This window comes from Diceros bicornis, chromosome 5 (assembly GCF_020826845.1).
Source record: "Diceros bicornis minor isolate mBicDic1 chromosome 5, mDicBic1.mat.cur, whole genome shotgun sequence".
In the NCBI taxonomy this organism is placed as follows: domain Eukaryota; kingdom Metazoa; phylum Chordata; class Mammalia; order Perissodactyla; family Rhinocerotidae; genus Diceros; species Diceros bicornis.
Genome location: NC_080744.1, coordinates 96,526,458 through 96,541,447, shown reverse-complemented (window position 1 = coordinate 96,541,447; position 14,990 = coordinate 96,526,458). Strand labels below are relative to the sequence as shown.

Below are 14,990 nucleotides of genomic sequence, written 5' to 3'. Positions count from 1 at the left end.
GGCTCCTGGCTAATGGTTGCATAACTCTAAAGGGTGCACATTTATCTTTGAGCAGATGGGAACAGAGAGAATGTCCCAAAAAGAGAGATGGAGGGGTCACACTGAACCTCACATGCAGAGTAAGAGCAGACAATCCTCATTTTAGAACAAATTAAGACACACACATGATGGCCATTTTTGTGCTTCTGGCTTAAGGTAAAGATTGAGGAGGGCACTGAAGGGGAGGTTACCTGTTCTGGGAGAAGGGCACTGATAGTTAATCAGCATTCTACTTTTGCATCTGAGTTTAGAAACAACTATGGAACGGAAACAACTTTACTGCCTTTAGTTGATGAACCAATGTAAAGGTACAGGGCAATGGGATGCCACACAAGGAATATTCAGGTGGTGGAGGGGAACTAAGCAGAGGCTTCTGCTACACAAGCTTGGAAGGCAGTTTAGAGTTTCTGTTAGTCCGACCACACAGTGTGGCAACTCCCTGTAACATCCCCACCTGAGTGCATCCAGAATTCACCTTCTCACTACATTCAGGGATAGCTCCAACCATAAGAAAATCTTCCTTACATTCCACTAAAACCTCTTCCCCCACCTCTACACAGTTCAGTTCTCCAAAGGTCCACAGAAAACACACTTCTACTTTTACCAACTACCCTTTGGATTTTCAAGGTATTTGCCAGATCCTTTTAACCTTTTTCTGCCTTACATTAAACATCATTAGCTCCTTTAACTGTTCAGCTCATGACACGATTTCTAGACCCTCCACATGCAAGGGACCTTCTTCAGATCGAAGTTTCCAAGGTGCTAAATTCAGTCCCTGTGCCTCCAGTGTGTTTACTTGGTTAAGGTCTAAATTCCTTATTACTGTACCTCTTGGCCCAGCACACAGAGGTCTACACCTGGCCATAGCTTCTTGTTAACTTCCCCAACTGGTACCAGGATCTAACAGTTCTGGGCCTGCCCAAGTTTCTACCAAGCCTACTAGAAATAACATCACCTCCCATGAGGCCAAGGGTTTCGGAAAACCTCACAGTAAATAGTCCCTTTCAAACCTCATCCATTCTGCTTCTAACCTCTGACCAGCATGCATTTCCTTCCTGTACACACAGCACGTGGTTTCAATGAAAAGATAAACGCTGGTCTCTCCTCTGTGTCACCAGGAATGCAGGCTGCAGATGGTCAGTATATTTTGAGCACTGTCTCTTCGAACTTCTGGTTCACATTTTGCTGTTCAAATTACCAAATCTACTCTTGCTATTCAGATATGCCCAGATTTGTGAATATGATTATAATTCTCCCAAAAACAAAAAGAAAACAGTCAATACCACAGTATTCCTAGTCAAGATTAAGATTTTTATGAAAAAAGAAATGCTCCAAAGATAGTTAAAAACTCACTACCTGTACTGTATGTCACCCTTTTTACTCATTCTTAAATATAATTTTAAAATCTAGGAAAAGAACCATTAAGATTATTTGGCTGGGGGCCAGCCCAGTGGCACAGCAGTTAAGTGCACGCGCTCTGCTTTGGAGGCCCGGGGTTCAGATCCCGGGCGCGCACTGAGGCACCACTTGTCAAGCCATGCTGTGGCGGCGCCCCATACAAAGTAGAGGAAGATGGGCACGGATGTTAGCCCAGGGCCAATCTTCCTCACCAAAAAGGAAAGGATTGGCATTGGATGTTAGCTCAGGGCTGATCTTCACCAAAAAGAAAAACAAAAAAAAGGTTATTTGGCTGAATCTCAATAAAATGATTTAAAAATCACTTTGAGAATTTTTTGATATACTATCAGATAATTGTTAAGGGTATAACGTGGTATTTATACAAAACATACTTTAAAACAAGTTTTTGGGTTTAAACATAATATCATCAAGAATAATTTTGAAAAAAGAACAATATATCCACAATCATACCATTCTAACATTGTCACTATTTTCATTTTGATATATCTTTTTTTTCTCTTCTCTTGTCACACACAATTTATACTATTATAATGTCCATATAATTTTGTATCCTTTTTTCTGCTTAAATCACGTGATTTTTCACTTCAGTTGCTTTAGTCACAATTATAACAATTAAGGAGGAATAATTCCCTCACATAAAGTACATTTGCTAAAGCATTTTCAACTGGGATTGGCAGTGAAGGATGTGTTTCCTTCGTGGAATCATGTCAGAATTTCCGGGATAGGAAAAGTGATAATTCAGGAAAAAAAATTCAAAATCAGCGTGGCATTGATTTGTTCTAAGGATTAAAGAGGGTGCAAGGTTTTTTCATGTACATCCGAAAAAGGGCATATCATTTAAATAAAAGAGAGAGAGAAAACAGGCTGAGAATATGGAGCAAAAGCAATTTACTAAACACTAAAAACTCTAGCTTGTTTTTACACAAACCCAGTAACTTTTGTCTGATTGAAGATAAATGATCCAAGTCTTCTCTGGTCCTGATTCTTCTCTGCACAAGTAAAATTAGATATATGTGTGAACACTAGCTCACAGAGTACAGTGACAGATAACACCCAAGTAAACACTGAGTTCTTCCATGGGTACACAGGCCCCTGCCAGGCTGCACACCATACCTTTCAAATTCTTCTTAATCAAAAACCAGCATTTTGCAAACACCGTCAGGCTAAAATTTTTTCCAGTGTCTCTAATGTTCCCTTTAAAAAGCATTCCAAAAACAAACAATATTAAGGAACATCTTTCGCAACTCATCTTTTACAACACGAGACTGAAAATATTGTGTGGAGCCTGAGAGATGGATTGGCCTTCTGTTGACAACTGTTTTTCTGTTCTTAACAACCCCTTATTGCACGGGTTGGATCAATCTAGGATGAGGTCACATTGGCAGGGAGGAAGATGGTGAAATCATTTCTGAATTCTAACACTGTTTCCTGGAGATGAGCCTATTACCTGTCTGGACAGAGAACAGCATTACTATCTTTAGGAAAGTCTGGATGCATCAAGTGCGCTTTCATTGTGAGTATAAAAAATATTACTGAAATTAAAAAAAAAATTGTGGGAAAATACGTTAATACCCCAGTTAGAATATGGTCTTCTAGTTACCAAAGTTTTATTTCAAGCCAACTTTAAAATTACTACACCCAAGAAGCAGCAACCTGTTCCTCTTAATCTGTTTAATAAGCCTGAGTTAATGGAGTCCTTTAAATCTTTGCAGTAAATCCAAGTTATCTATCATGGACGTCTGCAGAGCCTCAGAGAGCTGTGAGAGCAATGTGAAAGCAACGAACACTACTTCGGAAGGGACATGAGGATTCAGATGGGTATAAAAAAATTTTTGTGTGTGTGTGAGGAAGACCAGCCCTGAGCTAACATCCAATGCCAATCCTCCTCTTTTTTGCTGAGGAAGACTGGCCCTGGGCTAATATCCGTGCCCATCTTCCTCTACTTTATATGGGACGCCACCACAGCATGGCTTAACAAGCGGAGCGTCAGTGCGCACCCAGGATCCGAAGCGGCGAACCCCGGGCCGCCGAAGTGGAGTGCGCGCACTTAACTGCTTGCGCCACCGGGCCGGCCCCTAAAAAATTTTTTTAAAGTACAGGTTTCCAGGGTGGTGGAATCTAGAGGACCATTCTTTTTGGAAGACCACCTTCTGCTCTAGGTCCTTCTGTCTTGGGATACCAAAGAAGCCCATATCCTCTGCCTCCAATTTTATGCCCTTATTCTGTATCATTCAGAAAAACTCAGACTCTGCTCTCCTTGACTCAGCTACAAAAGGTTTTAGGAGGTCCCGCACTTTACAACTCGTGTCATAGAGGGAGGCAGGCAGATAGGTACATAAATATAAAACGGGCCTTTTTGAAGCCTACTTGGCTAGCATCTCCAAAGGAGACCAGTATTGTTTAGCTAAAGTTTTCAGAGGATTGGTCAAGTTTGTCCAGTATGCTAAACAAGTCCATTAAATCAACTGCCCTTTGGCTTCTTGGTGTTATAGGAGGACTTAGGGAAAAATCTTGCAACGATGACATCACCATGTCAGATTTTTTCTTCTTCTCATAGGGAGAGATGAAACTTATAAGCAGCTAATAATAGTTCTTAAGCAAGTTACATCAAGATCTGGGGCCCTTTTCTCAGAAGAGAGACTACAGTAAATGAGAAAAAATAATATTTAAAGAATTAAAAAAAAACTTTTTTTAGAGATGTGTAGGTTTGCTATCTTGGTCTAAATATAAGAATAGGTAGAAACTTGCTCCTCAGTGTCCCAAACCAGGTAAGAAAGTTATAACTGAGTGTCACTATGGGGTCTCAATTTATTCCCCAAGAAAGGATCATAAGGGAGCCAGACCACCTCCATTCCTACAGGAGTAGACTGACCCAATACAGCCTGGCTCTCACCAAGGAAATTACACCATAGGTATAGTCTAGGATTAAAATAGTGGAAGAAATGCCATCTTGGCCCTGGAGGTAGAGCAGAGCACCTGAACGCTGCCTAATACTGTATCTCAAAGCAAATAAAAGGGCAGTCAGTAAAAAAACCCTTCTGGTTGTCTCTTGGTGTGTCATATCAGGACAAAAAGGATCTACAGAGGCTAGCAAATAATTAATTAATTAAAATATTTAAAAATAATGTTTTCTATTAAAACAGAAATAAATATGAAAGACTGATAAGAATAAGTTACGTAATGGTGGGGAAGGGAATTCCAGGCCAGGGACAGAACATATATAGCCCTGAAGTGTTCTGGGAACCCAAAGTAGCTCAGAATACCCAGGGAATAAAGTACAAGCGAGGGGCTGGCAAAACATGAGGCTGGAGGGAACACAAACAGTATTGAGGGACTTGAATACAATCATGCTAAGGTTAGACTTTACTCGGAAGGCTGTGGATATGGAGGGATGTAGCTGAATCAGAGAGAACTGAGGTAGAGCTGTCAAGTCTTGGTGGTTACTTAGGAGTTGGGAACAAGGGACAAGGAGGAAACAAGAATAAAATCCAGATTTCTGACTTGGAAAACTAAGCAGATGATTACTTGATTCAAAGCATTTCTCCACTCTTCTTTGAGGTTCAAAATTTTTTCCTATTATTTTATTAGTTCTTTGTGTAATAAACATTTTAATGCTTATATATTCTTTTCCTCCATATTATAGTTTCTCTTTTTAGTTTACTTCTATTTTTTCTCTCTAGTACCTTTTTGTGCTTTTTCTATTTGGTTTCTAAGCTTTAGAGTTTAGAAAGTTGTGCTTTCAAAGACTGATAAATATTTATTCAACTTTCTGTTAGTTTTTCAATGACTTAGTTTTAAGGACAGAGGCACAAATAGGCACTTCATAAAGTTTCTTCATGAACAAATGAACATGAGCACAGTTCCTGTCCTCAGAGCTTAAAATCTGGAGGGGGACAGTGGCAGACAAACGGACAATTACAATATAATGTAATAAATGTTATAATGGGAAAAGTACAAGGTTTGTTTATGTGAAGAGAGAAACTGAAAAGTTACAGACTTCCCAGAGAAGTTGACACACAGAAGCACTGAGATAACTATGCAGACGTTGCGGGAAGAGAGTGTTGGGCTGGGGAAACGGCACCATTGGAGGCCCAGTGAGAAACCAAAGTGATCACCTACAGCTGCAGTGTGGAGCATACGGCAAGACTGAAGAGACATTTCCATTCCATTCATTTCCACTTCTCTGGAATCTTGCAACTGCTGGCATTCTTTTCTTCAGTCAACATGCATTCTTGTTATGTTTGATTTGGAATCAGAGGGACTTGAATTTAATTAAAGCTCAAACCTTATGTCAGCTACCTAATCTCCCCCAAGTTTTAGTTTCCACATATCTATCATGCAAATAACACATGTGATACTTTCATAGGGTTACTGTGAGCATTAAGTAAGATAATCAAAGAGTTCAAGTCCCAGGCACGGAGTAAGCACTCAATAAATGGAGGTGGTGGCAGTAGTGGTTATAATGGTCAGAGCAGTAAGAGCAGTTGTCTTATTAACAGATTTATTAACAAATTTAGATTTTTTTGGTGTATGGTATGAATTGCACATTTAATTTTTCATATACATTATTAACTAGTTAACTGTAAAGAAGGTTTAATAACTTCTCTATGAGGCACAAATTCATATTCATAATCAGGTCCATTTATGAGCACTGTTTCCTGTCTCGCTGATCTAAATTTATATTTTATATAGTAACACGTGATTTTAAGTGATGCTCCTTCCAGATGTGCATTCCAATTCTAATGATTTAAATAAATGGGGAAAACATGTAATGTTTAGCACGTAAGTAGCATAACATGCCTAGTATAGCTTAAAACAACACTGGAAATTTGTTTTAGGATTAAAAAAAAGAAAAGAAAAGAGATATGGCTTTATACAACCAGGAAATTATAACCAGATTTCTTCTACTTTTAAAATTGAAATATTTCCAATTAAAAACAGAAAGCAGAGTTACTTCGATGAAATGGCAACTTCATCACAAGTACACAAAAGATTCTGATTGAAATGATCAAAGAAAGAAAACTAAGAAAAACCTGAATGAATAGTCAAACTAGAAAAGAGCACTTCAAACTGTGAGTTATTTCTGTTAGCTGTGGATCAGATTAAAGAAAAATAGCAAGGCCAGTTCATAACTCCTTTCTTCAGAAAGGAACACAACTTAACTAATGCAAATCAACGAAACGACAGGCAACCCAATAGGAATACTGGGCAAACAATATAAGCAGTTCCAAGAAAAGACACGAAAAGAAAAGAAAGCCCTAAGCAGTCAAAAAATACATTAAAAAGCATCTTAATCTCATTAATAATAAGGTAAATGTAAACTAAAACAACGAGATACTATTTCACACCAATACAACTGGTCTAAGTCTGAAGAAATCATGTGTTGGCAAGTATGTGCCGAAAAAGTAGGTCTCACGCACTGGAGATGGGAACAAAAATTGTTACGATTATGTGGAGAACAATTCTGCAATGTTCAGCAAAGTGCCCAGATTGTGCAACTCACCAGCTTGATTTCTGGTGGTATATCCCAAAACAGTGCCAGTGACACAGTGTATCAACAGTCTGCCACAAGCAGTGGTACAACCTAGCGGTACAAATCTAGGTGATCTGGTAACTGGAGGGGGTATTTCTGGTTGGGACCTACTACTGGCATCTAATGGGCAGGGCCAGGGAACAGTGCCTTGCAATGCATGGAAGTGTCCCACACGAAGAATCTTCCCCAGCTGTACAGTTTTTGAGTATTCTGCTGGACAAACCTGTTTATAATGATCTAAGCTTAAATCTAACTCCATTTTAATAATAAAGTATTTTTTTGCACTGTTTAATATACATTGAATTTTCAAGAATTTTGTTCTGAAATGAGCTGCTCACCATTTTACCAACAGCTACTCATGTAAGTACCTGACTTGACTGTGCCATCTAGTATAGTCAAACCAGAACATTTACATTACAGAACTGCAATGTGCTTTTTTTTATTGTAAATTATTTCCTTTATATTCACCCTTTACATCAAAATTAAGGTATAGTGTTGATGTTTTTGAAATTAGGTAGGCAGGCAGATTATTTAATCTCTGAATTTCATTTCTAGGTGGATGTTCATTATATTATATATACTATTTTTATGATTATAAAAAATTATTTTTTAAATCAGAAGTAAAAAACAGCCTTTTTGTTGCGTCTGTGCCTTGAATGCTTGCATTGTTTGAATTACCACACAACAGTAAACCCTAGGATCATGCTGTAAATGCGTTACATTTGTATTAATCAATTTAGGCCCCAGAAACTGAAACGGCTCTCACCTCTGGACTGCCAGACTTGGATTTCCCGGTGCCTGGTGCCTGCAGAGGGAGTCTCGGATTCCTATCTGATAGGGAGCTGGAGTGTTTCTTGAGGTTAATCAAGGTCCTGAGAGTGAGGAGTCTGATAGCCTTAGACTGAAGCCCATGCTCAATCTTAGTTCCATGGAAAGACCCTAACCTCCTGATGTGTGCCTGCGTCACCTGACGCCACCCCTGTGTCCTTTACCATTTGTAATAATCACTTTTCCAACGGGTAACATTTTCCTCAAAGTCAATTCAGGAATTACAGAATTTAGGGGGCCTATAGAACCGTATAGTCTAATATATCGTGATTTATTTGAGAGTAGGGCTCAAAATAGTTGGTGAAAGAACATATTATATAATTCCCCAGCTTTTTAGATTTATGTCACCAAATATCTACTGACCATTTACGTCTACAGGTCTGTGCTGAGCACCACGGAGGAGACGGAGATGAATTAGACCAAGATCCCACATTTAATTTTCTCGCATTGTGTACCTGTAAGTGCTCCTACAGCATTCCTAAAACTCAGTCACATTATTGCTGAGAGTTTATCCCAATCCCTGAGCCTTGGTGCTTGAGATTTTTGAGACTATTGCCATGTGCCTGCATCTTGATGTGGCATAGTTACTACGGCACAGATACAGCATACTCATAGAACCCACCAAAGAAAAGTCATTCGTAAGGGGAAAAAGTAACAAAATTAGAATGCTAACTAAATTTTTTTTTTTTTTGATTTTTATTGATATTTTAATGGTTTCTAACATTGTGAAATTTTGGGTTGTACATTTTTGTTTGTCCATCACCCCATATATGACTCCCTTCACCCCTTGTGCCCACCCCCCACCCCCCCTTCCCGGGTAACCACAGTCCAGTTTTCTCTGTCCATGTGTTGGTTTATATTCCACATATGAGTGAGATCATACAGTGTTTGTCTTTCTCTTTCTGGCTTATTTCACTTAACATAATACGCTCCAGGCCCATCCATGTTGTTGCAAATGGGACGATTTTGTCTTTTTTTATGGCTGAGTAGTATTCCATTGTATATATATACCACATTTTCTTAATCCAATCGTCAGTCGAGGGACACTTAGGTTGCTTCCACTTCTTGGCTATGGTGAATAATGCTGCAATGAACATAGGGGTGCATAAGCCTCTTTGGATTGTTGATTTCAGGTGCGTTGGATAGATTCCCAGTAGTGGGATGGCTGGATCATAGGGCATCTCTATTTTTAATTCTTTGAGGAATCTCCATACCGTTTTCCATAGAGGCTGCACCAATTTGCATTCCCACCAGCTGTGTATGAGGGTTCCTGTTTCTCCACATCCTCTCCAACATTTGTTGTTTTTTGTCTTGGTGATTATAGCCATTCTAACGGGCGTGAGGTGGTATCTTAGTGTTGTTTTGATTTGCATTTCCCTGATGATTAGTGATGTTGAGCATCTTTTCATGTGCCTATTGGCCATCTGTATATCTTCCTTGGAGAAGTGTCTGTTCATTTCCTCTGCCCATTTTTTGATCGGGTTGTTTGTTTTTTTGTTGTTCAATTGTGTGAGTTCTTTATATATTATGGAGATCAACCCCTTGTCAGATGTATGTTTTGCAAATATTCTCTCCCAGCTGGTTGGTTGTTTGTTCATCTTGATTCTGATTTCATTTGTCTTATAAAAGCTCTTTAGTCTGATAAAGTCCCACTTGTTTATTTTTTCTTTAGTTTCCCTAGTCTGGGTAGGCATGTCATCCGAAAAGATTCCTTTAAACCCAATGTCAAATAGTGTGTTGCCTATATTTTCTTCTATGAGTTTTATAGTTTCAGGTCTCACCTTCAGGTCTTTGATCCATTTTGAGTTAATTTTTGTGAATGGCGATATAGAATGCTAACTAAATTTTAAGCAAACATAGATCATTTTAATTCAAGCCAATACTTTTTCCAGTGCATGCATTACTTCCCGGTGAGAAGACGTAGCTTTTAAAACAGTTCTGTTATTGTGGACTGGTCATTTTATAGATCAATGAAATAAGAATTACGGGTTGAATTTTTTATGTTAATATCATTCCAAATATTAGTGAGGTTTTTACATCATAGTAGTTATGAGTTTTAATTTTATAATATTATGGAAGCACGGTTGGTTAGTACTGGCATTGTAAAGCAGTCAAACCCCTTTATAAAGGACAAAGGGATCTGTACCAGAGGGCTGGATTAATGGATATTCAGTCAAAAAAGAGATGAAAATAACTAAAGATGGGGTTCCAAATTGATACATCCATTCTCATTTGCTACCCTCTTGTAAAATCACAATCAATAAATTTCTACAAGGTAACAGGTGTCATCACTAAGAACATCCTAAATGCCTAGCAATAGAGGATTGGCTAACAAAATATGCTATCCCTGTCAATAAGATACCATATAGCCACCAATAAACTGAATTTTGAAGACTAAATAGACACAGATAAGGCAGAATATAAAAATCTGTGTAGATAGGATTATATAAATAAAAATTAACAGAAATATAACAAAAAATAAAAATTGTAGTTAGTGTTGAGATTATGAATGGTCATTTTAGAATAAAAAATCTTGTAATTTTTTACCATGAAAAGTTATTAGACACAAGCTACAAGAACTTTTGAGTTTTTCTTAAGAGCTGCCATCAACAGAATCAAATAAATGCAAAATATATAAACTGATATATAGCAAAGGTGACACCACAGTGCAGTGGAGATTTGATAATGATTTTAAGTCAACGGCATACGCACATTGGAAGAAACAGTCTGCCACCTCACACCATTTACAAAACCAATTTCAGATGGATTATAGGTCTAAATCTCATAAGTAAAACAAAAGTTTATAGAACAACAACACAGAACTTCTCATGACTTTGGAGTAAGCAGATTTTTTTCAACAGGACACAAAAAGAACTAATCATAAAAAATGGTAATTAGACTATATTAAAATGAAGAACTGCTGTTCATCAAAAGATACCACGAGAGAGCAAAAAGGTAACTCACAGAGTGGGAGACAATATCTGCAATAAATATATCCAAACAGGGACTTTTACGCAGAATATATAAAAAATGCCCTAAAAATGAATACAAAAAAGGCAGATAATCTAAAAAAGGGGAAGGTGAGATAAAGACTTAACAGGCATTTCATAAATGAATAAAAATCAATGAATAAATGAAAAGGAGCTTAACTTCACTAGTCATCAGGGAAATCAACATAAGATACTACTCCATACACACCAGAATGGCTCAAATGAAAATAAAAACAAGTGTTGGCAAAGATATGGAGCAACTAGAACTTTCAGATGCTCCTGGTGGAAGTATAGACCAGTACAGTCACTAAGCTTAAAGATATACCTACCCTATGACACAGCAATTTCTCTTCCAACAGAAATGTGTACACATATTGAGCAAAAGACATGTACAAGAATATTCAAAGCAACAATACTCATAATAGCCAAATACTGGAAATAAACTAAATGTCCACTAACAAAAGAATGGATAAATTGTGGCAGTCGCATAACAGAGGAATGAGAATGAACAAATCACAATCATGTGCAGTGACATGGGTGAATCTCACAACCAGGACGCTGAACAAAAGAAGCCTGACACAAGAGTATATTCTTTGTGATGCTGGTTATACAAAGCTTAAAAACAGGTAAAATTAATCTATGATGTTAGAAGCCAGGAGAGTTGCTACTAGCAGGGGTGGACGGCGCAGGAAGCAGTCACAGGAAAGGCATGTGGCTTCTGGGATCCTGGTAATGTTCTGTTTCTGGATCAGGATGCTAGTAACACTGGCTATGTTTAGTGCATGAAAATCTATCAAGCTGTGGTTTAAGATCTGCATACTTTTCTATATGCCTATCATAAAAGTTTACTTAAAAATGTTATTTGACTCAAATTACATGGGTATTTAAAGTGCTTCTGAGTCATTTAGAGATGCCATTAACTGCAACTAATAAACCATTTCAGAGCCTTTAAAAAAGAACTGGCAGCAAAAGAAAGAGCGTGTAGTTTATCTCCTTGTATCTCTTCCCTCCACATCATACAATGACTAAAGAAATGTGTCTTTCACTGCAAAGTCCTTACACGAACTCTTCCGAGCATGTCTGTTCTTGAGCAAAGCACTTCCTTATTCAAATAAGCACAGCCAGCCTCCCCCTGGCTGCACGCTTCGGTCTGCCCGCTGGTTCCTGACACTCTGTGGTTCATTCAGAGGTTGGTCCTTTTTTGTTTTTGTTTCTGGTGAGGAAGACAGGCCCTGAGCTAACATCTGTTGCCAATCTTCCTCTATTTTCTATGTGGGACACCTGCCACAGTACGGCTTGATGAGCAGTGCGTAGGTCCGCGCCCAGGATCTGAACCGGCAAACCCTGGGCCGCTGCAGCAGATCACGTGAACTTAACCATTATGCCACCAGGTCGGCCCCAGAGGTTGGTCCTTTTAAACTCCCACTGGAAGATGCTCAAAATGGTTTAGAAAATTATTCTTTGGTTTTAGTGTGTTTCATTTTTCAGGAAAACAAAACAATCCCCAGCAAACATCATATAATTCTCTACTGCTGCCTTTATTTATTTATAAAAAACATCCAACACATTACCCAAAGAATTTCCAAGTGTCTCCTTCCATTCTTACCAGCTACCACTGGTGAAATCTAACCATCATTAGAGTAAAATAATCTCAGCTCACATCATGAGAAACATTCCTTTGGCTCTAAGAAAAACAGAGAAAAAGTGCTGTAAAAAGTAGGTCAGTAAAATAATGTGAAAGTCATTTCAAACTGATTATTTCCATAATATGGTGCACAGTGGCCTTGTATATGCGAGTCTCTGGGCAAAGACTCCAGAAATATTGTGAGGTAAGATTATCATTTCTAACTGGCCCAAACAGGAGAACCTCCTTTACTCTACAAGGGCACCTGAGTGTGTTTTCTCAAACAACCACAAGTGTCCTTCCAATTTATTAACAAGCTCTGTCCCTAGCGAAATCTGTGGCAAACTAAAGAATTCCACTGTAACACAATGCAGAAATGATGGGGCATCTGTGGAGAAGCCTTCATAAGACAGACTAAGCAAACCACTTTCTTGAGGCTCCCCAACTTACACCTACTAGTAGAGCTAGAATAACCATAACCAAATCCCACCAGCTCCCTGTCCCCACCAGTTCATATAGGGCCTTATTTGGAACCTGTCCATCAACTTCTCTGGGGCTGCTCTTCATAAGCCCACGAGCTCACACTTGCCACAGATACTTAGGCACTGGTGTTGTCATGGTGCCAAAACTCTGCAGGGGTCTTTGAAGTAGCAGAAATGCTTCTTCCATATGCCATATTACTTAGAGGGTGTACGACATTGCTTGTGAGCCAAAGTCTAACAGAGGTCAACTCTTCCAGGTTTTACTCTTGCTTTCCAAAGGTCTCAGTCATGGGAGCAACAGGGCTGGACCAAAAGGCAAATCAAGAGACGGGTTGCACACCATTTCCCCCTCTGGAGACTAAGGCTTAGCTATTGGATTACTCTGTCAAAGAAGCCATGTCAAGAAACCATGTCTGGTTTCTTGTTCCTTAGGAGGAGTTTCTTTCCAGGAGGTGCGGCCTGTTCTACCAATTATCTAGATATGTCCCACATCTGAATCCCAGAAAATAATGCAGTCCATACTGAAGTTGATCCCTGGACTTAACTCTCTGAGTTACCACTCCACATTAAGGAAATGGCTCCTAGTGTTTAGTGCAGCTGGCAGAAGAGGAGGGTGCAGCAACACTACTGAGACACTCAGGTAGTAGGAAGAGCCTTCAGGGAGCTATGGGAGCAGCCGGGTTTCCAGATCCAACACCATACCAGGTTGGTAAATGCCTTATCTTGAAAACAAAACCATCTCTAAAACAGTCTCTGTTTTAGTTAACCTGAAGGAATTTCTTTAAAGCTTTGCAAACAACTTTTATAGCTTGCTTGTAAAATAACACTGTCCCTGATTTAAAGAGAGAAACATAAAAGGTAAACTCCAGCGAGTCCTCAGAGCTCATCCATTTCACAGATGAGAAGTCTGAGGGGCACAGTGGAGAAAGGCTGATCCCAGACCACAGTACCTGGCAGTTGTGGAGAAAGTTCCGTTTTCCTGACTCCCAGGCCAAGGCTTTTTCCTCTATGCCATGTTTCCTCAATGTATTCCAGATGAGTTATATTTTTCCAAGGCTAATAAATAGTCATAATATTCCTGCTCCTTTCCAGAATCATTCAAATCTCATTCACATGCCTTTCCTCCACTGAAGGAAAAGTAAAAAATGCCAAATCTGATAGAGAAGGAGAAGACAGCAGGAAGGACTGGAGGGGACAAAGAGGCAGTGGGTCACCCTGTCTCCTGCAGAGCTGGTTAACACACAGAACAGGGTACACCAGGGTGGAGAGGAGGAAGCAATAATTCCTAAAGACTCCAGTGTCTATGCCCAGGATCCTCCTTAGAGAAGGGGTGGGCAAGGAAATCTTGGGTGCCTGTCTACAAGTATCTACATACAGGTGAAACTGGCTTAACTTTAACATCAACTGAATCCTGCAAGGGACAAATGAGGGGAAAAGCGCCTTGACAACATATATACAATCAGTAAGGAAACTGGGAGAGAGCACGAGCTGTATTTACCCCAGCTTCCGCCCTGCCAGGGCAACACTGAGAATCTCAGGTGTCAGTGAACACCATTTGGCGTGCTATCCTCTTGTCTCTAGTCTCTTACCTCCTCCCCATCCCCACTCCTACTCACTACGGCCTTCCTGCCCCTCCACTCAGGTGATCACCAGAATAGCTACACCTGGCATGTGGTACGCCCTTAACAGACACTTGTTGAAAGAATATCATTTGTTGCAAGTTGATCAAAATGAAGCAGTAACTGCGATTACACTGGCAAAAAAAAAGAGAGCCACTACAACACAAACACAATAATGGTCACTATAGCACCGTCTGAAACAGGAAGAACCACCACAACAGCAGACCAACTACCCATTAGGAAAGGACTGGTTTAAAAAACTTGTGGTACATTCATAAAAAGTAGTTAGCTATGAAAAAGAATATAGTAAATTCGAATGTGATAACATACTCTAAGATACAGTACTAATAAAATATTCTAAGATATATTACGATAGAAAAGCAAAGTAGAGTAAAACAACATTAATAATGAGATCCCCCCCCTTTTTAATATAAGGAGATACATGTGGAATATGCT

General features: G+C 39.2%; 1 protein-coding gene across 4 annotated transcripts in view; it reads right to left on the bottom strand.

Annotated features, from left to right (window-relative positions):
* EFL1 (elongation factor like GTPase 1) overlaps positions 1 to 14,990 on the bottom strand; it is a 130,227-nt gene that overhangs the window by 37,705 nt on the left and 77,532 nt on the right. The gene's annotated exons all lie outside the window — the stretch shown is intronic.